This window comes from Scyliorhinus canicula, chromosome 14, assembly GCF_902713615.1.
Source record: "Scyliorhinus canicula chromosome 14, sScyCan1.1, whole genome shotgun sequence".
In the NCBI taxonomy this organism is placed as follows: domain Eukaryota; kingdom Metazoa; phylum Chordata; class Chondrichthyes; order Carcharhiniformes; family Scyliorhinidae; genus Scyliorhinus; species Scyliorhinus canicula.
The window spans coordinates 160,387,534-160,414,115 of record NC_052159.1 but is presented as its reverse complement, the minus strand read 5'-3'; the positions used below and the strand labels follow the sequence as shown (position 1 = coordinate 160,414,115).

Here is a 26,582-nt window from a genome sequence, read left to right as displayed (position 1 = left end):
TAGATGATTGCTAACTGGATGGGACTTGGAATTGATGGATGAACAGGAACCACCATGTAGATAATTGCTAACTGGATGGGACTTTATATGAGTGGATGTATGAGAAACACTTTGTGGTTTATTACTAACAGGAGTGCTTTGGGAGTGGGTGAATGAACCATCACCTCTTGTATTTTCAGTGTGCGTGTACAGTAATTGAGGGGAAGGAGGAGAAAGACATTTCAAATTATCACCTATATCAGTGGATAGTGATTGTGGATAATATGATGTGTCTTGTGAATTGCTATTAATGTAAGCTGGCCATGCTTGGGCAGATGAACCAAATACAATTTGATCATTACTCTGAGGAGACGGTGATTTGGAGTGAAATCTTGTGTCTGATGTATTTTCATGGAGAACCTGAGGGGAGCGTGCATGGACGTAAGGCCTGAAAACTTGTTGAGTAGTGGATGAATGAGGTAAACTGTGTACGTTTTTACTAAAATTGACCTGAGAATAAGCAGCTTGTGTGTTATCTGCCATGTGAGCAGGTGATTGGGTGGCTGAAATTAATGGAACTTGATGACCATGACAAGTATATGTGGACGGTGACTTGGGGCGAGACTTGTCTGAATGCAGTATGTTATCTGTAATGAGGATGGATGGTGAATGGTTGAGAGAAGGAAAGGCTGTTTGCTCATGCTGTTCCGTTTCAGAATCTGAAGAGACTGAAGTGGATGAAAGTGTTGAAGAACGATGAACAAAACCAGGTGGTGAATTGATGGAATGGCTCATTGAACTTTTCTTACTGTTTTCAATTTTGGACCAGAGTGAGCAGGCAGAAGAATCTGATGCAGGTCCCACACTATGAAAATCATGGTGTGAGGGTGAGTGAACAGAAGGTCTGCCTTTACATAATAAACCTTGTTTGTCCTCCTCACTATTGGTGTTGCCAAAATTGTGCTGTAATTTTCTGGGCGGACAAAGGGATTGTTTGTTATTAAACTGAGTGAAAGATGTAGATACGTCTTGACTGTTATCATGAGTCCCTAATAAATTTTGTACATCGGGATCTACACAAGTGAGCCTTGATTGCATGGAAGAATTGTTTGTATCATGACTTATATCACGGGGAAGGGCAAATATTGATTTGGTGGAAGAATGATCTGTGTGTTGTGATTGCATGGATGAATTGGATGCAGCTGGTTGATTAATGTAGATTGAAGTTGATTTTGGGGGAGACTTGGATAGATTATTGCTCAGAAAGGTGGGTGGTGAGTGGCTGGAACAAGTGGCTGCAGTGAAACCAGTGCGAGAGGATGTTGAATTGACAGGTTTGACTTCATGCGATTTATTTAGTCTGTTATCAATATTATGGGGAAATAAATGAGTTAAGGAATGAGTGGCAGCATTTGTATTATGGTGAGCTGACAGTGATGCTGGAGAACCAATGTGTCTCGTATCGTTACCACGGGTACAAACTTGAGTCAAAGAAGTAGCTACATCTTGTATACTTTTTGGTGATGTGGCAGAAGAATATGTACATTGTGTATTATATGCCACAGGTGTATACAGTGTTGATCTGTAAGTTATAGGTTTATCATGATTGGTGCACAGTAATTTGGGGGAAGAGCTGAATTTGCCGAATGCATTACCTTTGACATAAGTGGATAACAAATGGTTAGAAGAACTGGAAATGTTTTGCTCACCATCATGGGCAGAATGAGTTAGAACTGAAGAGCTGAATGGTTTGAATGTTTGTGATATATGTCTATTTTCACCAACACTAGTAGATGGTGATTGAGACAGAGCCTGAGAAACACCTTGTACACTGTCATCTAGATGGATAGACAATGATTGGATGGGTAAGTTATATGCAGCTCGTGTAATACAATTAGATTGTGGATTTTTGGAAAGTTTGGATATGGTATTTGCACTATCATTGATGTAAGGAAGGGATGAATAATTGGAAGAATTGGCCCCACTAAGTTGATAATCAACATTAGAAGCTAATGAATAAACAACGGAATTGGATGCATTTTTTTTATTAATATCAGCCCGAGAAGTTGGTGAGTAGATTGAAAATCCAGTTCCACCTTCTTTGATAGCAGCAACATGGGGAGATGGTGATTGGGTGGAAGGATCTAACCGCCTTTGCGTCTCACCAACAGCTTGCAAATGTGACGGCTGGATAAAAGAACGAGAGTTGTCTACCAAATTATTTTCAACATGAGTGGACGGTGTTTGCACAAGTAGGTTGGATGGACCTTGTAAAACACCACCGGCCAAGATGGATGGTGAATGATTGGAAAAATTAGATACATGTCTTTTGTCATAATTGACCGGGATGAAAAGTGAATTGTTGGCAGGGTGGAAAGCAGTTTTTACCCAGTCAACAGCATGATCAGATGAAAGAGTGGAAGCATTCTGTACATTACTGTCGAAATTTGAAGCGTTTGAAAGTCTTGATACAGATAGAGCTCTGTGTGTGTTATCAATGTCCTTTGATGGTGACTGAAGGGAAGAGTTAAACATGTGTTGTACATTGTTACTTTGAGTGGGAGATTGAAGTTCATTGCTGACTAACAATTTTGGTGACAATTGGAAGAAAACACTGTGATGTTTGTCACCAACATAATTGGGCAATGATCCATGTGATGTACTTTTTTCATTGTCACCAATGTGCATGGGTAGTGATTGGTTGGAAGAATATGGTACACCTTGTGCACGATTGCCAATCGGAATCGACACTGATCTGGTGATGGAATTGGATACATCTCGTACATTATCTTGAAAACAGGTAGGCTTTGACTGTGTGGGAGAATAAGATGCACATGCTTTATTGGCATGAGGGGACAGTGAATGGGTGGGAAAATAAGGTACACTCTCTGTGCATCTGTGTTGGGTACTCAATGATTTAATGGATGAATTATTAATACCTGTGGACAGTAAATGGATTGGTGACCTGCCATTCATACTGTCAGTTCCACAAGGACACGATGAATGGGTGGGGAAATCTGATGCATGTCTTCTACTAACATCAACATGGGTAGCTGGTGGAAGAATGGGGGGACTGGACATGCTTTCAAGTGTAACTTGTCTCTCATCATCAAAACCACAGGGAACTGATCCAGAAGAATTACATGCACCTTGTGCATTATGTTTAATAGGAGTGGCAGAATTAGAAGTCCTTTGCACATGATCAACATAGGTGTGTAACGGTTGGATGGAAAACTTGGACGCGTGCTGTTTATTATCAGCAACTGGGCTATGTAGTGAATGCTTGCCATTATCCTGTGTCAATGCTTCACTAAAACAGTAAGGATATGTAAAGTGTGAATTTGGTCTTGATCCAAGAGAATAGTGGTGTGACTTTCGTGGGCTAATGGATCTTGATCTTCTAGTTCCTGTCTGTCTTTCTGCGCTCTGGTTAACTGATGGTTCATTGTAAGAACTAGATCTTTTGTGATGGCCATGGAAAATTCGGGTTATAGGTATTGTTACTGACTTCTGAATTTGAGCATTATTCTTTATAGAAGAGGTGTCACCTTGTAATTTGTATCCTTTAAGATTCATATGTGGCATTTGGGCAGGAGAATAATGCAGTGCTTGTTTACTATGAGCTGAAATACCTAGTGGTTTGTGTATGGATGAAGTCAATATAGTGGGCTTATTGCTGCTCAGTTTGGATGATTCACTGTAACAGTAAGGGTATTCGATTGATTCTGAGGGTCTAGGTGAATATGGACATAATTTTTGTTGGCCAACAGATTTAGTATTTCTGTCTCTTGTGTGTCTATCAGTTCTGTCTTTAACTGACCCTGATCTAATGGAACCTTCTCTTTTATCAGTAGGATGGATGACTCTGGTTGTAGGTATTTTTATCAGCATTTTACAGTCTCCCACATTGTGAGAGTAATTGCCATCATCTTGTGCTGTATACACATCTCCACAGATATCCTGTGACCAAAGAGAAATCCCAGTTGTGCCTTGGGTTTTGTCAGGAGCTTGGAAGGATGATGGTTGAACAAATTGTCCAGATGTGTGTGATACATCATCATCATTGTAAGGCGAAAGTGTTTTGATAGAAGATCGAGCCACACCTGTCCCATTCTGATTATGGGGGAACTCTGATTGAATGGAAGAATTAAATATATTTGGTTCATTGCCAAGTTGCGTGGATGGGGATTGATTGGGAGAACTGGAAGTACCTTGTATAATATCAGCATGGGAGTACATTGTTTGAATTGGTGAAGTAGTGATTCCATTGACAACAATATCTGCACGCGGCAGTGGTGATGAGACACATCTGGATCCATGTGAACCATCAGCCTGATTAACGATCAGTTCAGTTGAGTTGATTTCGCTGGTTGGTAACTGGCTAAGGTGTGAATGAGAGTTGATGCTGATCATTATGGGAGAGGATGTTTCTGTTGTAACTCGTTCATTTTTTGATCTTTGGCCAGAATATCCACATGGATACAAGCTTTCAAGTTGGCCTATGTAATCCTTCACGTTATTTGCTTTTGACGGTGTAAGTCTTGTGTTATCAGGATGTTTTGGAGAATCTGTCAGATATGATGAAAAGTCGTGTTTGGACACAGATTGATGTGGAGGATCTGACTGATTCCAAAATGATTGTTCTGGGAGCGGTGGTGCAACAGGCAAGTACCCATATGGGTTGCTTCTGTCTTTACTGTTATCAGTACAAACAAACTCTCTGCTCCTGTAATGTTTGGCTCTCTTGTGTGTTTTGCGCTGTGGACATTTCAAAAAAGTCACTTTGTGATTCCTTTTCATTTTTTTATGTCCATCAGTTGCACCTTTCCTGTGTTCAGCTGTCGCGTGCTGAAATCCCCAAACACGTTGCCTAGAATTTGAGATAAAAACACTTTCATGTTGACATTTATACAAATATTGAAAGAATTGGGCAACATTCATGTGGGCAAACGCTTATTGAATAGATGCATTTTACTGTATCTATTTTGAGCGCATAGGATATGACTGTAAAACAATTCCAAAGTTTACTATTGACACAAATGCCGAGAAATGCTGAGAGACTAAAATATCTAATTACTTCCATTTGACATGTTCTACTGTAATCCAGTTGATAGAGGAAAAATTCCCAGAGGGTAAGTGATTCCGAAGGTAACCAGAATATTGTTCAACTTGTTTCCTTCTAATAATAACCGTTTATTGTCACAAGTATGAAGTTACTGTGAAAAGCCCCTCTAGATGTTGTAAAAGTGTCCAATTTTAATTTTAAAAAATGTTATTTTTCCAATTAAGGGGCAATTTAGCGTGTCCAATCCACCTACCCTGTACATCTTTGGGTTGTGGGAACTCCACACGGACAGTGACCCCGGGCCGGAATCCAACCTGGGAGTTCGGAGCCGTGAGGCAGCAATGCTAATTACTGCGCCACCGTGCTGCCCTTTAGAATGTGCATTCTTAATTCAAAGTAACGAATGATGAAGAACAATGTGAATATGAGACTTTATGAGAATGGCAAGTTAAGCAACAAATGAGAACCAGTAATCAATCTCTTTTGGTACTTCACCTTAACACCTGATGAGAAATGAATTTTTGGAAGATTATTAATCCAGTTGTAGAATGCACAAAATTTGTGGAAAGTCTAGACTTGCTGTTGACAACTTGCATAAGCTATAATGGATAAACGAGCAGATTTTTATGTTTGATCAGCTCCAATTATTCAATTCGGTCCTCTAATTTCACACATTGATGGCACAGAAGGAGGGCATTCGGCGATCGACTATACCGTTAATCCCTTTTGAACACTGGGAAAGGATTAAGGGTATTTTGTGTTTATGTTCTATGATTCTATGTTGGCTGCAAGTCCCTCCATATTCCATTTAAATTGCACGACTTTGCGTCCATTCCCTCTTATCAATTCCCCCAAAATGTATCACCTTGCATTTCTCCACATTAAATCTCTACAGAATTACAATGGTTGCAACACAGGAGGACATTCGTTCTGCTGAATGTGTGCTGGCTCACTGCTAAAGTTTAGCTAATTCCACGTGAAAGAGCCTTTTCAGACATTGCATTCCAGGTATAAAAATATTTTCCTTGTTGCTTTTGGTTCTTTTGCCAATCACTTTCAATCTCAGTCCTCTAGTTCTGGACCTTTCGGCAAATGGAAACAGGTTCTCTGTGGCCGGATGGTCATGATTTCGAAAATCTCTATCCAATCTCCTTTTCACTTTGTCTTTAAGATGAACAACTTCAGCTTCTCCAGTCTATCCATGCAACTGAAGTGCCACATCCCTGCAACCATTCTGATTCTAACCACAAGACTACAGCAGACAGATTGGATTCCGTGAACAAAATCGTTGACACCTGAAAATTGATTGATTTATTGTCACATGTACTGAAGTACAGTGAAAAATATTTTTCTGCGGCCAAGGGAACATACACAGTAGACAAAAAGAAATTCGACAAAGTACATTGACAAATAGTGATTAGTTGCTGTACGGAACAAGGGCCTTCGTAACCATGGTCACTAGAATCCAATCGTTCTAAATTATGGTTGTTTCTGTGGAAAAGGTAATTGTGGCTCCTGTGAGGTGATCAATGCTGTCAATTATAGAACAATGAAAGCTGAGAGCCCCAGGAAATCCCATTTTGATGACATGTTGCTTGAGGCTCTAGCGTGGGGAGCGGGGATTGGATAGTTATCCCCTCTGAAAAGAGGGGGTGCCAGGGCATCGCTGACTGAACACCTTTTGATGCCAGCGAGGCAACGAGAGCCGCTGCAAGGAATCTGATAGCGAAATGTGACTGGGTTAGTTATTTATTTATTTTTTAAAATAATTTTTATTGAAAAATTTTGTATTTATATAACGACAACGAACCGCAATAAAATACCAACAATAACAATAATGATAACAGTCATAAACATTCGCCCATCCTCAATGAACAACAAAAAATATTAACAGCTTAAATTAACACAATATTAAGTTAAATAACCATAGAAAAAATAGAAACAATAATAAAGAACACCCTCCTTCTCCCTCTCCCCCCCCCCCCCCCCCCCCCTCCGGTTGCTGCTGCTATTGACCAAGATACCTATCTTTGGGCCAGAAAGTCCAGAAAAGGCTGCCACCGTTTATAGAACCCTTGTACTGATCCTCACAGGGAAAATTTGACCCTCTCCTATTTTATAAATCCCGCCATGTCACTGATCCAGGTCTCCACACTTGGGAGGCTTCGCATCTTTCCACTGCATCAAGATGGGTTAGTTATTAATATTAACGTGTTCCTGACTCATGCAACATTTAGCAAATAACAACACAGACAAAAATCCAAAAATGGTGGCCCAAGAAACTCAGAATGACAGTTCTCACCGGAAATGTAAATAAAACTAAAGCAAAGATACCAAGGTGAAGGGTATTAATAGTTGGATTGCCGAGGCATCTATAACACCATTCAGGCAGTGCAATGATGGAAATATCTTTACAACATCCAATGCAGCAGGCAAGGCTCTATTCAGAATTCCTCGGGGCTCTGCACTTCCAAAGTTGCAAAATGTTAACTTTACTCGTTGATTTATCGATAGAGGGAGAGGGGTGGAGTGAAACTTTGTCCGAACTTTAGGATCTGGTTGATCTCTCCAGGTTCTGTCCACGGTGAGATAAAGACTGCAATCCATCACACTTGTAGAAGACAACCTCCTTTGCTGTTGCACAGTTCCATGACTGTCATCTCGCAATTCATTCTTCAACAGGAACGAAACAGTCCAATAATTTAAATAGTGAAAGATATTTTACTGGGAATAAATTAACGCAGAATCAAAAATGACCATTTACTGTCATTGTCACTTAATCCGTCACTTTTAAATGGGGGAAATAACGCAAACCATTTGTAACTTGTTGGCTGCTCTGCTGCTGGATTCTGGCGCCACATTGAAGAGGCTCCAAGTCACTCACTGTGCAAAGCTCACTTGAAGAGGAACTGGGAAAAGTTGACTGCATCAGTACAAAAGGAAGTTAGCAATATGTCACATCGCATTGTCAGTGTCGCAGTCACATTTATTACATGATAACTGCTATCTACATTGTACCACAAATAGAAAAAGATCGTGTTTGCTGAGTTGTAGCAGCAACTTCCCTGGTACCTGATTGATGCAGAACTTTTCTCAAGTAACAACAGGGGCGATTGACGGGCTTTGAACGGAATTGTCTGGAGTATTCATTCAGGAATGGTTTCTTCGGGGGCAGCACGGTGGCTCAGTGGGTTAGCACTGCAGTCTCACTGCGCTGAGGTCCCAGGTTCGATCCCGGCTCTGGGTCACTGTCCGTGTGGAGTTTGCACATTCTCCCATGTTTGCGTGGGTTTCGCACCCACAACCCAAAGATGTACAAGGTAGGTGGATTGAACACGCTAAATTGCCCCTTAATTGGAAAAAATTAATTAGGTACTCTAAATTTAAAAAAAAAAAGGAATGGTTTCTTCAAACCACCGTCATAAATAATATGGTTTCAGCCACCCTCCAGTCCTGGACGCAACTACGGCTGCAATTTGGCCTGACCAAAATGTCGGACAAAGCTCCTATCTGCAACAACCATAGGTTCACACCAGCACTGACCGATGCCACCTTCAAAAGGTGGAGACGGGACGGGGGGACACTGACAGTCAGGGACCTATACACCAACAGCAGGATCGCAACACTGGACGATCTGACAGAAATTCCAGGGGGAACGGGCTAAGATACCTGCAACTCAAAAACTTCCTACGAAAGGAGACAAGGACTTACCCACAACCGCCACGACAGACATTACTGGAAGAGTTACTGGACGCAAGCATATTAGAGAAAGGAAACTAGCGACATGTATGACCGACACCGTACTGGACGCAACAAGAATGAAATGGGAGGAGGACCTGGGGATCAAAATAGGGTGGGGACTCTGGAGCGAAGCACTGCATAGGGTCAACTCCACCTCCACGTGCGCAAGGCTCAGCCTGACTCAACTAAAAGTGGTACATAGAGCCCACTTAACAAGAATTCGTATGAGTAGGTTCTCCCTGGAGGTGGAGGATAGATGTGAACGGTGCCAAGGAGGTCCGGCCAACCACGCTCACATGTTCTGGTCTTGCCCCAGACTTCTGGAGTACTGGACAGCCTTCTTCGAGGCAATGTCCCAAAGTGGTGAGGGTGGAGCCATGCCCAAAAGTGGCCGTCTTCGGGGTTTCAGACCAGCCAGATCTATTCCTGGGGAGGAGGGCAGGCGCCTTGCCTTTGCCTCCCTGATTGCCCGCCGTAGAATCCTGTTTGGCTGGTGGTCAGCAGCACCACCCAAAGCTGCAGACTGGCTGTCCAACCTCTCGGAATCTCTCCAAATGGTGAAAATCAAATTCTCCATCCGAGGGTCAGACGACGGCTTCCACAGAACGTGAGAGACATTCACCCAATTGTTCCGGGATTTGTTTGTGCCCAACAAACAAGCAGAAGAATAGCCAGGTAGCCAAGAGCCAGGGGAAAGCAGCCAAAGCCTGAGAGGGAGAGGTGGGGGTGGAACAAACAACAGCTCAATCTAAGAGGAAGGAAATGCGAACCACGGGGGTGGGGGGGAGGGAGAAAGGAAGAGACAGGGAACAATGGAGGAGTGCCAGAGAAAGAGGGGGGGGGGGGGGGGCAGGGAAAAGTTAACTAACTTGACATCCACAGGAACAGAGAAAAAGGAGAATACAGGCGGAAGACAGGAGGGCCAGCTGAAGCGGTAGTGAGCACGAGACGACAACGGCAGCAAAATCTGTCCGGGAGAAGCAAGGGACAACACCGGCACCAGACCCATTCGAGGATTGCTTTCCGGGACAAACAGATGCCTACTTGTGTGTATAAATAATTTTGCCAAGTGTACAGAGTTGCTTCGGCTGGCCGGGTGCATTATACCCTACCAGTTACATTATTTGATTTTGTACTTCTCTCGTGTTGTTATGTTTTTTTTCTCTTTTCTCCTCTCCCTCGTGTTGTTGCTGTTTTTTTTTCTCTTCTCCTCTCCCTATGTGATTTGTGTGTGCGTGCCCTTCCCTTCTATATAGATATATATATCATCCTGTGTACATAACGGCAAATATACTTTGTTCAAAAATCCAATTAAAAACATTTATAAAAAGAAAATAAACAATATGGTTTCAGTAAAACATGTGACACGTGCTGTAGCGGGAAATGTGCGTTAGAGAAATGCCCAGTATGAGAGCTGGAGAGGACCTCATTTCATTCTAGTAAGGCCATAATTTAGGTAAATCCAAACTGATAAAGCCGCACAACAAAATGCCACGTAGCAAAAACAACCCCATCACTCCGAGTAGAATGGAGCAACATGTTAAAACCGTTTGTAAGTTAACTGGAAGTCCGTGATATGTAGTAAATGTGCATACAAGCTAGTATTATGGAAGCATTTCAGTCCCTGATATACAAACATACGAATTCTGAGCAGGTGTAGGCCATTCTGCCCTCCAGCCTACTCCACCATTTGATAAGATCATGGCTGATGGGAATTGTGGCCTCAACTGGACTTTACTGCTACCCCGTACCAGCTGACTCCCTTGTCAAGAATCTATCCCGTTCAGTCATAAAATTATCCTATGGCGTATCCTTCACTGTTCTCTGGGGAATTCTGCCAACTAACAACTTTGAGAGAAAACAAATCTCATCTTTGTCTTAAATCGGGGACCCTTTATTTTTTAAATCAGTTCCTGAGTTTAGACCCTCCCACAAGGGGAAACATCCTCTCCGCATTTATCCTGTCAAATCCACTTAGAATCTTATATGTTTCAACAATATCACCTCAATCTTCTAAACTCCAATGGATACAGGCCCAACCTTTCCTCAGGTAACACTCTTACCTACCCCCCGCCCCCACCTCCCAGCAATCAGTGGAGTAAACCTTGGAAAAGCTGAGATTGTTCTCCCTGAAGCAAAGGTGATTGAGGGGAGAGTTGATAGAAGTGTACAATATTGTGACAGGTTTGAATAAGGTAGATTAGGAAAAAAACTTCCCATTGACTGTATAAAGACTAAGGTTTGGGGCAAGATATGCAGGTGGAATGGAACAAAGAACATTTATGAAGTAATAATGATCTGGAATATATTATCCACAAGGTTGGTGGAAACAGGAGATGGTCAACAGTTTCAAAATGAAATTTGATGTGGAATTGAAGGAAATAAATTTGCAGGGCTATGGGGAAAGAATGTGATTGACTGAATTGCCCCTCAGAGAGCCAGCATTAACTCTTTTTAAAATTATTTTACGGGATGTGGACGTCACTGGTTAGACCAGCATTTATTGCCCATCCCTAGTTGCCTTTCAGAAGGAGGTGGTGAGCTGCCTTTTTGAACCGCTGCAGTTCTTGAGGTGTAGGTAAATCCACTGTACTGTTAGGGAGGGAGTTCCAGGATGTTGCCCAGCGACAGTGAAGGAACAATGATATATTTCCAAGTCAGGGTGGTGAGTGACTTGGAGGGGAACCTCCAGGCGGTGGGGTTCCCAGGTATCTGCTGCCCTTGTCCTTCTAGATGGTAGTGGTCATGGGTTTGGAAGGTGCTGTCAAAGGAACCTTGATGAATTTTGCAGTGCATCTTGTAGATGGTTGACACGGCTGCCACTGTTCATTAGTGGTGGAGAGTTTGAATGTTTGTGGAAGGGGGAGCAATCGAGTGGGCTGCTTTGTTCTGGATGGTGCCGAGCTTCTTGAGTGTTGTTGGAGCTGCGCTCATCCAGGCAAGTGGAGTGTATTCCATTACACTCCTGACTTGTGCCTTGTAGATGGTGGACAGGCTTTGGTGGGGTCAGGTGAGATACTCACCACAGGATTCCTTGCCTTGGACCTTTCCTGGTAGCCACAGTATTAATATGGCTAGCCCAGTTCAGTTTCTAATCAATGGTAACCCCCCAGGATGTTGATTGTGGGTATTCAGCGATGGTAATAACATTGAAGGACAAGGGGTGATGGTTAGATCCTCTCTTGTGGGTGATGGTTAGATCCTTTCTTGTAGGAGATGGTCATTGCCTAGCACTTGTTAGCCTCAGCCTGGATATCGTCCACGTCTTGCTGTAATTGGGCATTCAGGGGGCAGTGGTGTGGTGGACGAATAATCCAGACACCCGGAGTCATGCTTTGGGGACATGGTGCGAATCTCGCTAGGGCAGATGGTGAAATTTGAATCCAGTAAAAATCTGGAATTAAAAGTCTAAAAGGTGATCATGAAACCATTGTCAATTATCGTAAAAACCCATCTGGTTCTCTAATGTCCTTTAGAGAAGGAAATCTTGTCGTCCTTCCCTGGTCTGGCTTAAAAAGAACAATACAGCGCAGGAACAGGCCCTTCAGCCTTTCAAGCCTGTATCAGTCATGATACCAACCTTGGCCAAAACCCTCAGTACTTCCTCATGCCGTATCCCTCTATACCCATCCTATCCATGTATTTATCGAGATGCCTTTTGAACGCCATTAATGTATCTGCTTCTGCAACCTACCCTGGCAGCGTGTTCTGGGCACTCACCACCCTCTGCAAAATAACCTGCCTCGCACATCTCTAAACTTTACCCAACGGACCTTAAACCTATGCCCCCGAGTGACTGACCCCACCACCCTGGAAAAGAGTCCCTGCCCATCCACTCTATCCATGCCTCTCATAATCTTGTAGACCTCAACAGCTCACCCATCAACCTCCATCATTCTAATGAAAGCAGTCCGAGTCTATTCAGCCTTTCCGCATAGCTAACACCCTCCAGACCAGGCAACATCCTGGTAAACCTCCTCTGCACCCTCTCCAAAGCTGTCACGTACTTTTGGTAGTGTGAGAACCAGAATTTTGTGCAATATTCCAAGTGCAGCCGTACCAAGTTTCTATACAACTGTAGCATGAATTGCAAGTTTTTATACCCAATGCCCCGTCCAATGAAGGTATACATTCCGTATGCTTTCTTGACTACCTTGTCCAATGCATCCAGATCTCTCTGACCTTCTATATTCCTAAGGGTTTTGCCATTTACTGTAGATTTCCCCTCTGTTAGACCTACCAAAATGCATTACCTCACATTTGTCTGGATTAAACTCCATTTGCCATTTCTCTACCCAAGTTTCCAACCTATCTGTGTCCTGCTGTATCCTCTGACAATCCTCAACACTATCTGGCACTCCACCAACCTTGGTGTCCACCACAACCTTATTAATCAGACCAGCTACATTTTTCTTCAAATCGTTTATGTATACTACAAACAACAGAGGCCACAGCACTGATCCCTGTGGAACACCACTAGTCACAACTTTCCATTCAGAAAGACTTCTACTGCTACCCTTTGCCTTCTGTGACCGAGCTAGTTCTGTATCCATCTTGCCACCTCACCTCTGATCCCATGTGACTTGTACCAGTCTGCTATGAGGCACCTTGTCAAAGGCTTTACTGAAGTCCATGTAAACAACATCCACTCCCCTCCCCTCATTAATCCTCTTTGTCACCTCAAAAATCTCGATCAAGTTAGTGAGGCATGACCTCCCCTTCACAAAACCATGCTGTCTATCGCTAATGAGTCCATTTGTTTTCAAATTGGTATTAATCCTGTCCCTGAGAATTCACTCCAATAATTTACCTACCACCGACGTGAGGCTCACCGGCCTATAGTTCCGTGGATTATCCCTGCTAACTTTCTTAAACAGCGGTACCACATTAGCTATTCTCCAGTCCTCTGGGACTTCACCTGTAGCCAATGAGGCTACAAAGATGTCAGTCAAGGTGCCAGTAATTTCCTCCCTTGCTTCCCTCAGTATTCTGGGTAAATCCCATCTGGCCCTTGAGACTTATCTACCGTAATATCTTTTAACATGATCCAGACTATCCACACACACTACCCAAGAATCATCTTCCACAAAGTCCTCTTTGGTGAACACTGATGCAAAGTACTCATTTAGTACCTCGTCCATTTCCTCTGGCTCAACATAGATTCCCCCCACTGTCCTTAAGTGATCCAATCCTTTCCCTGGCCACCCTCTTGCTTTTTACATACAAATAAAAAGCTTTGGGATTCACCTTAATCCTACTTGCCAAGGACTGTTCCTACCCTTCTAGACATACAAAAACTTCCTTTTTCTTTTTGACAAGTTCATAATATCCCTTGTTATCCAAGGCTCCCTAAACTTCCCACACTTATCCTTGTTTTCTCAGGAACATGACTTTCTTGAATCCTAACCAACTGTCGCTTGAAAGACTCCCACATGTCTGATGTTGATTTACTATCCAACAGCCACACCCAATCCAAATTCTTCAATTCCTGTCTAATGTTATTGTAATTTGCCTTTCCCCAGTTTAGCACCTACCCTCATCCCTATCCATAAGTACCCTAAAACTATGGAATTGTGGTCACTACTCTCAAAATGTTCCCCTACTGAAACCTCAACCACCTGTCCAGGCTCATTCCCCAATACCAGATCCAGTACTGCCCCTTCCCTAGTTGGACCATACACATATTGCATCAAGAAGGCTTCCTGGATACACCTTACAAGCTCTGCCCCATCCAAGTTCCCAGCACTAAGTGAGTCCCAGTCAATATCGGGGAAGTTAAAATCCCCAACCATAACAATCCTGTTACTTTTGAACCTATCCAAAATATGTCCACCTATCTGTTCCTCTATCCCTCTCTGGCAGTTGGGGGCCTGTAATAAACGTCCAACATTGTGATTGCCCCCTTCCTGCTCAGATTGCATCATTGTATGAGCCCTCCGAGGTGTCCTCCCACAACATGGCTGTAATATTTTTCTTAACCAGTAATGCTACTTCCCCACTCCTTTTACATCGCCCTCTTTCTCTCCTTAAGCACCTACATCCTTCAAAGTTCAGCTGCCAATCTTGCCCTTCCTTTAACCACGTTTCTGTGATAGCCACAAGGTCATAGTTCCAAGTACTAATCCGTGCTCTAAATTCATCTGCCTTACCTGCTATGCTTCTGGTGTTGAAACAAATACACTTCAGACCACTGTGTTCAAGCCAACAGGGTGATGTTGTTCTCTTATGTTTGTTCTCTCTTTCCCCTTCAGTTATTACACCTTCTACACTAGTGCTCTGGTTCCCACCCCCCTGCCAGACTTTAAATTTAGTTTTAAAAAGTATAAGCTGATCATAGAATCTTAGAATTTACAATGCACAAGGAGGCCATTCGGCCCATCGAGTAATTGTATGAGATGAAGTAGGGTAGGAGGAGGCTTATGTGAAGTATAAATGCCAAAGAGATCAGTAAAGGTATTTCTGTGCTGTAAAAGGAAACAAAGAAAATAGGAACAGGACTAGGCCATTCGGCCCTTTGATCCTGCTCTACCATTAATTATGTTCATGGCTGATCATCCAACTCAGTCCTGCCATCCCAGGAATCAGTCTGGTCAAGCTCTGCACTCCTTCAATAATAACAGCATCTTTCCTCAGATAGAGAGACAAAAGTTGCACAAAATATTCCAGGTATGGCCTTACCAAGGCCGTGTAAAATTGTAACAACACATCCCTGCTCCTGTACTCAAATCCTCTCTTATGAAGGCCAACATACCATTTATTTTCTTTACCACCTGCTGCACCTGCATGCTTACCTCCAGTGACTAGTGTATGAGGGAACCCAGGTTCTTCCTTACCAGGTAATAGTCTGCCTTACCGTTTTTGCTACCAAGGTGAAAACCTAACATTTATCCACATCATACTGCATTTGCCCAATCACTCAGCTTGCCCAAATCACACTGAAGCATCTCTGTATCCTTCTCGCAGCTTGCCCTCCCACCCAGCTTTGCGTTATCTGCAAATGTGGAGATATTGGGGGCGATTCTCCCAAATGGAGCCCAAGTGTTTGCGCTGTTGTGAACGCTATTGCATTTCACGCTGGTGTGAAACGGGCACGAGGATGTCCGATTTTGGCCCCCACAGGGGGCCAGCACTGCGCTGGAGCAGTTCACGCCGCTTCAGCCTCCCTTCCCAGCATCGCGCCAACCCGCACATGCACAGTTAGGCTGTGCCAACCTGCGCATGCACCGGGGACTTCTTCAGCGCGCTTGCCCCGACTCAACATGGCGTCGGTGTTCAGGGGCTGGCCACGCAGGAAAGTAGGCCGGGGGGGAGAGGCCGGCCCGCCGATTGGTGGGCCCCGATCGTGGGCCAGACCCCATCGGAGGCTTTCGCCGGGGACGGAGGCCCCCACCGCCCCCCCCCCGACTGTTTGCGCAGAGTTCCCGCCGGCAGCAACCGGGGTGAACGGCGCCGGCGGGACTCTGTCATATCCGGGCCGGAGAAATGGCGGCCCAGCCAATTCCAGCGGCGTGCCAAGCATGCCAGCGCAAATGGTGCCGATTCTCCGCACCTCGGAGAATCGCGTGGCGGCTTCGGGGCGTCATGGCATGGTTGCGGCGATTCTCTGGCCCGGTGCAGGGCTCGGAGAATCGCCCCCATTACATTTAGTTCCCTCATCTAAATCATTAAGATATATTGTGAATAGCTGGGGAGGCAGCGCCGATTCCTGCGGTACCCAACTAGCCACTGCCATTTGGAAAAAGACACGTTTATTCCTACTCTTTGTTTCCTGTCTGCCATCCAGTTTTCTATCCATCTCAATAAACTACCTCCAATCCCATGTGCTTTAATTTTACACACTAATCTCTTATGTGGGACTTTATCAAAAGCCTTCTGAAAGTCCAAATAAACCACATCCACTGGCTCCCCCTCATCAACTCTACTCGGTACATCCTCGAAGAATTCCAGTAGATTTGTCAAGCATGATTTCCTTTTTGTAAATCCGTGCTGACTGTCCGATCCTGCCACTGTTTTCCAAATGCTCTGCTATAAAATCTTTGATAATTGACTCCAGAATTTTCCCCACTACTGATGTCAGGCTGACTGGTCTATAATTCCCTGTTTTCACTCTATCCCCCTTTTTAAGTAACCCTCCAATTTGTAGGAATTGTAGGAGTCTATAGAATCTGGAAGATGACCACCAATGCATTCGTTATTTCTAGGCCACTTATTAAGTAGATCATGAGGCTCTGGGGATTTATCGGCTTTCAGTCCCATCACTTTCCTCAACACCATTTTTCTACTAATACTGATTTCCTTCAGTTCCTCGCATTATATGGTTGTTTGTCAGTGATCTGAAAAACGAGCCTTTATTTTTCACACCGTATATATGGTTAAAATACTAGATTTATGTGGATGGCACTGCGTTAGGAAGTATGATAGGTCGTGTAAATGGGTGCAAGAAAGAGAAACTGAGTTTATTGTTCCCCACTGTAGCCACCTGGGGTGGCCACTGCCCAACACAAAATGGAAGATTGCAAGGAATGCAGGGAAAATGGACATGTTGTAAAGCAAGCAACTTGCAAAGCGATTGTATATTGGGACGACTGCAGAAACCAGTTTTGACTGTTGCAGAAACCAGACAGCACTGTGAAAAGAAACCAGTTAACATACTAATGAGGCGATACCGGGCGATCCCCAGATACAATGGAAACAAGTTAAACACAGATCGATACATTGAATGGAAGGCCAGACCCTTCGGCGCCAGAGAAACCCAAAACAATAAGTCCCAAGAACCGCCCCAGTGACCGAGGAACTGCCCCATGATTGGGGGGTTCAAACATATCGATTGGGAAGAGACCCAATCGATTCCAAGCAGGTAAGGGAGTCCGCCCAAAGGGGCGCAGATCCCCTGGGACCTATAAAAGGCAGGTGCCACACATGGTTCAGTCTTCTGCTCCAGCCTTCGGACAGCAGCCGCCAACAAGTAAGTGCCTCTCAACGACCGCTACCAGAGATAGGCACTCCTGACCCCCTTTTTAATTGATACCAACCTGAAGTCTGCAGACCAGAGCAGAGCAAGAGGCCTTGTTCCCTGACCCAGCAGTTCCTTCGAGATAAGTATTAGTTGTTTAGCGGTAGGAATAAGTTTAATCCTTTTAGCGTGTGCATGGGTAGTTATTATAATTGTATTATAATAAGAGGGCAGCACGGTGGCCTAGTGGTTAGCACAGCTGCCTCACGGCGTTGAGGTCCCAGGTTCGAATCCCGGCTCTGGGTCACTGTCCGTGTGGAGTTTGCACATTCTCCCCGTGTCTGCGTGGGTTTCGCCCCCACAACCGAAAAAAATGTGCAGAGTAGGTGGATTGGCCACGCTAAATTGCCCCTTAATTGGAAAAAATAATTGGGAAATCTAAATTTAAAAAAAAATAAAAAATAATTGTATTATAATAAACTCTAGTTGTTTGGACTTACTAATTGGTGTACGGTTTTATTGCTTTGAACTTCACCTTGAAGCTTGTGGCGGTGTCTTAACGACACCTGGTGACTCCAGAGCTTAGAACAGAAACAGCCAAATTGAGTGTTCAGCACACTCACACAGAAGTAGCAACACCCACCATTGCTTATTTTAATAGTGAAGTCAGGAGATATTGAAGAGATATTATGCACAACACTTGCAAAGGAGATTCCACATGTAACACACACCTGGCCTTATTGTTCAGTGTAGGTGGCTGTACGATGGTTCACGTTCATCAAGTTTTGGGGTATTTCCACAGCTCAATCTCTTCAAGGGGTGTTGGCAGAGAGCATGCTGGGCTGATGCTGGAGGGAAGAGGGAGGTTTACAGCCCCAGAGAAGGAGGGTTTAACCCTGGGGTGAGGGGATTCACAATCCTGGAGGGAGTTGGGGAGTATTATCTCGGAGGAAGGGGAATTTGAGCAGACAGTTGCAAAGTAGTAATGTTGCTGAACTAGAGGGCCAGGCAAATTCTTTGGGGCCATGGCAGCTGGTGGAATTGTACATAATTCAATAAGTAAATCTGCAATATAAAGCTAGTCTCAGCAACAGTGACCATCAAACCATCGCCCATTATTGTAAAAACTCATCTGGTTCACTAATGTCCTTTAGGGAAGAATATTACCTACCTGGCCTGGCCTACATGTGACTCCAGACCCACAGCAATGTGAATGCCTCTTAACTGCCCTCTGAAATACCTGAGTAAGCCCATTCAGTTCAAGGGAAATTAGGGATGGGCAACAAATGCTGGTCTTGTGAGAGACGCACACATCCAATGAAAATAAATATATATTAAAAAAATAAAGCAGATGCTCTGCCTAAACTCACTGTTGATTATCCATGGCAAATATAGGACTGTGACTGGAAATATGATCACAAAGCCAAGGATCAGAAGGTGGTTCAGAGTATAATTGCTTTCTGGTTTGCAGACATCTTTAGTCCCTGTTCTATTAAAACAAAATTCTAAATGAGTGAAAGGTATCAGATGAATGTCAAAATCTGATCCTTTATGTAGTTCCTAGTTATTAGTGATAGTTAAACTTTGGATACGCTAATAGTAATAAGTAGTTCACTAACGAACAATCGCACCTTTCCTTTCTTTTAGAAGTCCACTTCACGCATTCCACTTCTGGTTTGGTTCATTTCGATGTCTACTTGTTTGTTCGCCATTTGCTATAACACAAATCACAAGGAGAACATAAGAATTGAAGAGGCCAGTTTTACAAATTTAATCAATGCGATACTGGCTGGTCTTTTACATGAAAACTATTCATGATTTATTTGTGTTGAACAATGTATCAGTTTTTGTCTTGCAGATACTCAATAACTGAGCAACTACAGGTTTCTGGGATAGAGAATTCAAGAGATTCACAATCCTCGGAGTGAAGAAGTTTCCCCGCATCTCAGTCCTAAATGTCTGGCCCCTTACTCTGAGAATTATCCTCTAGTTCTAAACTCTCCATCCAGGAGAAGCAGATTGTTAATGTCTATCCTTCAAACCCCCAAAGAATTCTATACTTTTTAATGAGATCACATGGTGGACTCTAAGCGCTCCCCAATGTTTAACCACACATCAGTCCCTTAGCGCATCAGCAATTAAGATCACAAATCCAAAGGCACAAAATTGCAGTTTCATCTCGCTGAGAGTCAGCCCACGCCCAATTTATTTGGGGGTAAACTGCTCTTGATTTTTCGGTTAGCTGACACAGACATGAAAGGCAACATTCACTGCCTAACGATCTTCTATACCGATCTGGATATTGGTGAATGTTTTTAAATCTGTTTCTGCAGGGGTAGGACTCCTTTGAAGAGCAGTGAATACTGACACTGTGACCAGCTCTTCCTATCACATTATAAGGCCATAAGACATGGGAGCAGACATAGGCCATCAGCCCATTGAGTCTGCTCTGCCAATCAATTAGATCATGATTGATTATTCATTTCTTATTGCTACATTTCCACTAATTAGAAAAAGCAGCACCAAAGGTTCTTTACGAAGGGTCAGTGGAAATGATCAAGTGAGCTGCGAGAAATGTTTTCTGTGTAAAGCTGTGTGAAGCCAATCTTGCTCATTTAAAAAGAAAGGGTACTAGAATAAGAAGAATAAATCGCTTATTGTCACAAGTAGGCTTCAAATGAAGTTACTGTGAAAAGCCCCTAGTCGCCACATAGTGCTGCTGACCTGCCTTGGTCTTTTAAAGCCAGCGATTTAGCCCTGTGCTAAACCAGCCCCTACTACATCAGAACATAGGAAATAGGAACATCAATCTTGCTCCACTATTCTTTATGATCATGTCTGATCTTCTGCCTCTGCTTCACATTCTCACCTGCCCCAGAATCTTCTGATTCCCGAAGAAATCAGAAATCTAATAATCTCAATCTTGAATATACTCAATGATTCAGCACTCCCAACGCTCTGGGATAGACAATTCCAAATGTTTACAACACTTTCAAGTGAAGAAATTTCACCTAAAATGATCGAACCTTTCCCGTGTCCCACATGTTCTCGACTGTCCCAGCTGGTGGAAATAATTTTGCACTTCTTTTGAATCTTATATGTTTCAATTAGACCATCTCTCATTTTTCTCAGTTCCAAAAATGATAGGCCAATCTACTCAATCACTCATCACAGGCTAACCCTCTCACCCCAGGAAGCAACCTAGGGAACCATCAATGTACCACCTCCAAAGCAAGTATATCCTTCCTTAAATATGGAGATCAAAACTGCACACAATATTCCAAGTGTAGTCTCACCAAAGCCTCATACAAATGTAACAAATCATAGAATAATTAGAATCTCTACAGTTCAGAAGGAGGCTATTCGGCCCATCGAGTCTAGACCAACTGTCTGAAAGAGCACCTCACCTATTTGATCATGGCCAATCCACCTAACCGGCACATCTTTGGACTCTGGGAGAAAACCAGAGCACCTGGGAAACCCACACAGATGTGGGAGAACATACAAACTCCACCCAAGACCAGAATTGAACTCGGGTCCCTGCCGCTGAGGCAGCAGTGCTAACCACTGTCGACCGTGCTGCTCCAAGGCTTCCTTATTCATATATGCTGAATGCTGGCAATAAAGGCCATCATGCCACTTGCATTCCCAGAACTCTACACAATATTCAAGGGAAGGTCTAGCAGTGTCTTCTGTAAGTTCAACATAACCACCTTGTTCTTGCATGCTATGCCGCTCTTAATAAAGGCCAGAATACTGTCTGCTTTATCAGCAGCTGTCTCCACCTGCTGCCACCTTTAATGACTCGTGCACAGATATACCCAGATCCCTCTCTTTCCTGCACCCCCTCAGGGAGAACTGCCATTTCTATACAGCCTTTCATGGCCTCAGAAAATCCCAAAGTGCTTTCCAATTAATATTTTTTCTTTATTCGTTCATGGGACATGGGTGTCACTGGAAAGGCCAGAATTCTTGGCCCATCCCTAATTGCCACTGAACATGAATGGCTTACAGGTAAGAGTCACCTACATTGCTATGGATCTGGAATCACATTTAGGCCAAACCAGGTAAGAATGGCTGATTCCCTTTTAAAACAATCAATATAGTTTAATTATAGAGACTAACACTTAATTATTGATTTGATTAATTGAGTTTAAAATTCCATCTGCTTTGGTGAGTTTGGAATACCACAACACCACCTTCTCCTTAATTTCACAAACTGAATTGCACATGATCCGAGATAAAGTGAGAAAGCTTTAACCTTACCTGTTTCTCGTTAACCCTTTGTTTCTGTGTTTATATTTTAAGAATGTTTGATTCAGGCACCTCCACTGTGACATGCAAAGGTTCTACCAAAGCGATCCACATATTCATGATGTCACAAGAGGAGAAATTCTTCCTCGAATGTTTGCTCCTGGACCCTTTCAGCCAGTTGAGGGAGGGGGGTATGGTGGTGACCTCTGATATCAGTTGTGATGACAATATCTGCCGTTCCTGATGATTAAAGAAACCCGTGTGTCGAACTATTACTACCTATGCTATTCAGTGGCTACAAGCCTATCAGAATGAAAGAGTGATGTGCTTTCAAAAACTCCAGCTCTGAGCTATCTTTGTAAACCGCACATTTCGTTTTCCATCAGAATTCGTGAACATCGTCCAATTCCAGATTCATTTCTGGGAGAGAAAAAAAATCAAAAATTACAAACATTGTGGATTGGGTTTTCCGCTGGGAGTCCGCCTCAGTCCCGCTGCTAACAAGGGCGGATTGACTGAGCCATTTGCTGGTGGCATGAAGGCTCTACTCATGTTGCAATGAATTTCTCATTGAAACCACCCCTCACTGTCGGAAAACTCATTGGTGGCACGGGGGCGCTGCCAGCGAATGGCATCAGAATTCTGCCCCTCATTTACCCTCGGATTCTTCTGCCAATTTCCTTAAATCTGTCCCTCTGATTACCGACTCTTATGTCACTGGAAACCTTCCTCCTTCTTTACGCTGTCAAAACCCTTCCTGATTTTGAACACCTCTGTTAAATTTCCCCTTAAAATTCTCTTCTCTAAAGGGAACAATGCCAGCTTCACCAGTCTCTCAGCCAATGGCAAATCCCCACTGAGTTATCTCTAAAGTCTTGACATCTTTCAAAAAATGTGGAACTCAAATTTAACACAAAGCTCCAGCTGGGAGCTGGCCAATGTTGTGTGAAGGTTTAGAAAATCTTCCTTGCTTTTGTACTCTATTCCTTTATGCTATCAAACCATGTTTTATATTTTTTTAAATTGCATTATTAATTTACTGACTGGAAATCGCAAAGTAAGATTTTAAAAGTCTAAAAGTCAAATTCCAATTACTTTGCATCACTGTACCCTAAATGTTTCAAAGCTATTGAAACAGAGACTCCTTGTCTGCAAAAGGCCATCAAAGGCAATTATTTTAGGGGAACCTGAATGAACCACATCTCCTGCCCCCATTTTCAAGACATCCAGACTCAACTTGGTGGAAAACAAGCATTAGACATAATCACTCCAGACAAAAGATTCTGGCTGAAAAAGGAATTCTTAACCGTAATCTAATCAAGTCACAGCCGGAATCCGCTGGTCATGCCATATTTGTGTCACTGAGCAGTTGGAGCAGGGTGTCACAACGAGCTAAACCCTTTGTGGTTCACAACCTGCTTGCTCTATAGACCAGCACACATTAACTGTTGAAGAAACAAGGGGCTGGATTCTCCCATTCTGTAGCTATGCCGCAAGATCCCTCTGGATTCTCCCATTCTGCAGCTATGCCGCAAGATCCCTCTGGATTCTCCCATTCTGCAGCTATGCCGCAAGATCTCTGTGGTCTTATCCCTGCTGGACACAGTCCGCAACCGCCACGTGAGGTCCCCAAGTTTTGAGGGGGCGGAGCATCACAAAAACAGCAGCGCCCCCGATTCCAGCGTAATAGGGGATTCTCCGGCTGATTGCCGAACACGATTTTGGTGTCGCTGATCGGAGAATCCAACACAAGATCTCTCTCTCTCTCTCTTTCTCTATCTCTATCTCTCTCTCTTTCTCTGTCTGTCTCTCTCTCTCTCTGATATCGCTCTCTCTGTCTCTTTCTCTCTGTCTTTCACTCTCTGTTTCCCTCCCTGTCTCTCTCTCTCTCTGTATCTCTCTGTCTCTCTCTCTGTCTCTCTCCCACTCTTCTCTCTCTGTCTCTCTCTCTCTCTTCTCTCTCTGTCTCTCTCTCTGTCTCTTTCTGTCTCTGACTCTGTCTCTCTCTCCTCTCTCTGCCTCTCTCTGTCTCTGCCTCTCTCTGTCTCTGTCGCTCTCTCTCTCTCTGTCTGTCTCTCTCTCTCTGTCTCTCTCTCTCTCTCTCTCTCTCTCTTTGTCTGTCTCTCTCTCTCCTCTCTGTCTCTCTCTGTCTCTCTCTCTGCCTCTCTCTGTCTCGCTCTCTTTGTCTGTCTCTCTCGCTATCTATCTCTCTGTCTCTCTCTCTCTCTGTCTGTCTGTCTCTCTCCCTCTGTCTGTCTCTCTGTCTCTCTCTGTGTCTCTTCTCTCTCTCTCTGTCTCTCTCTCCTCTCTATCTCTCTCTCTCTATCTCTCTGTTCTCTCTCTCTCTCTCTCTCCTCTCTCTATCTCTCTCTCACCCTATCTCTCTCTCTCTCTCTTTTCTCTCTGTCTCTCTTTCTGTCTCTCTCTCCCTCTGTCTCTCTCTGTCTCTCTCTCTCTCTGTCTGTCTCTCTCTCTCCTCTCTGTCTGTCTCTCTGTCTCTCTCTGTGTCTCTCTCTCTCTCCTCTGTCTCTCTCTCTCTCTATCTCTCTCTCTCTATCTCTCTCTCTCTCTCCTCTCTCCTCTCTCTATCTCTCTCTCACCCTATCTCTCTCTCTCTCTCTCTTTTTCTCTCTGTCTCTCTTTCTGTCTCTCTCCCTCTGTCTCTCTCTGTCTCTCTCTCTCTCTGTCTGTCTCTCTCTCTCCTCTCTGTCTGTCTCTCTGTCTCTCTCGGTGTCTCTCTCTCTCTCTCTGTCTCTCTCTCTCTCTATCTCTCTCTCTCTATCTCTCTGTCTCTCTCTCTCTCTCTCTCTCCTCTCTCTATCTCTCTCTCACCCTATCTCTCTCTCTCTCTCTCTTTCAGTCTGACTCTCTCTCTCTCGATCTATCTCTCTCTATCTCTCTGTCTCTCTCTCTCTCTCTCTCCTCTCTCTATCTCTCTCTCACCCTATCTCTCTCTCTCTCTCTCTTTTTCTCTCTGTCTCTCTTTCTGTCTCACTCTCTCCCTCTGTCTCTCTCTGTCTCTCTCTGACTCTCTCTCTCTCTATCTCTTATGTTTTCACTCAATGAGCTGCAGAGATTTAAAAACATTCTCAGCCCAGCAGCTGTTATCTTCTGAAAGAGCAATAAATCGTCCATCGACATCATTAAACCACCTAAATGCCGCATTCAGAAGAATCATCGAGTCCAGTTTGAAGCCTTTCTAGTCACCAACATTCAACAGCACTTTACCCTTTAACCCTTCAACTTTACTAGACTTCAAATTTCTTAACATATCCTCCCACTCTCTAATCTGTGCAGTAAGAAGCCTTACAACACCAGGTTAAAGTCCAACAGGTTTGTTTCGAATCACTAGCTTTCGGAGCGCAGCTCCTTCCTCAGGTTAATGTTTGCTTCATTCAAAGTATTGTCTTGCCTCTTTGACTTTGTCTATATATGTGTTTATGGAACCCACCTCTTCATTCACCTGAGGAAGGAGCTGCACTCCGAAAGCTAGTGATTGAAACAAACCTGTTGGACTTTAACTTGGTGTTAATAGAACATAGAACATAGAACAGTACAGCACAGAGGCCCTTCGGCCCTCAATGTTGTGCCGAGCCATGATCACCCTACTCAACCCACGTATCCACCCTATACCCATAACCCAAACAACCCCCCCTTAACCTTACTTTTATTAGGACACTACGGGCAATTTAGCATGATCAATTTAGCATGACAACCTAAGTTGTCAGACTTCTTACTGTGCTCACCCCAGTCCAACGCCGGCATCTCCACATCATCTCTAATCTGTGAAAGTTGGAGCATTTTTTGTTACTTTATTCAGACTGTGTTGAGCACAATAAATGTAATTCTCTTCTTTTTAAAACCTCAAGGAAAACTGTGTTTTAATCGTCACAAGAACAACTATCTCCTTTTAAAAATAATGTGGTCTGGTCAAACGGGGAGTGGGTGAGGGGGAGTGGGTGATGGGGAGTGGGTGATGGGGAGTGGGTGACGGGGAGTGGGTGACAGGGAGTGGGTGAGGGGAGTGGGTGAGGGGGAGTGGGTGAGGGGGAGTGGGTGAGGGGGAGTGGGTGAGGGGGAGTGGGTGAGGGGAGTGGGTGAGGGGGAGTGGGTGAGGGGAGTGAGTGAGGGGAGTGGGTGAGGGGGAGTGGGTGAGGGGGAGTGGGTGAGGGAGTGGGTGAGGGGAGTGGGTGAGGGGAGTGGGTGAGGGGAGTGGGTGAGGGGAGTGGGTGAGGGGGAGTGGGTGATGGGGAGTGGGTGAGGGGGAGTGGGTGAGGGGAGTAGGTGAGGTTGAGTGGGTGAGGGGGAGTGGGTGACGGGGAGTGGGTGAGGGGGAGTGGGTGACGGGGAGTGGGTGAGGGGGAATGGGTGAGGGGGAGTGGGTGAGGGGAGTGGGTGATGGGGAGTGGGTGAGGGGGAGTGGGTGAGGGGAGTGGGTGAGGGGGAGTGGGTGAGGGGGAGGGGGAGTGGGTGAGGATGGGGAGTGGGTGATGGGGAGTGGGTGAGGGGAGTTGGTGATGGGGAGTGGGTGAGGGGAGTGGGTGAGGGGGAGGGGGAGTGGGTGAGGATGGGGAGTGGGTGATGGGGAGT

The 26,582-nt window shown here is 44.3% G+C and overlaps 1 long non-coding RNA gene across 2 annotated transcripts in view; it reads right to left on the bottom strand.

Moving 5' to 3' along the window:
* Positions 1-4,741: 4,741 nt before the first annotated feature.
* LOC119977280 overlaps positions 4,742-26,582 on the bottom strand; it is a 39,114-nt gene continuing 17,273 nt past the window's right edge. Inside the window, exons 1-4 of one of the 2 annotated variants that reach the window (XR_005463152.1) lie at positions 22,005-22,340; positions 19,370-19,453; positions 19,109-19,227; positions 4,742-4,849 (exon numbers count right to left, since the gene is read on the bottom strand). This is a non-coding gene — a long non-coding RNA (uncharacterized LOC119977280). Of the gene's footprint in view, positions 4,850-19,108; positions 19,228-19,369; positions 19,454-22,004; positions 22,341-26,582 lie in introns of those variants that run through there. The other variant, XR_005463153.1, reaches the window with a different exon arrangement.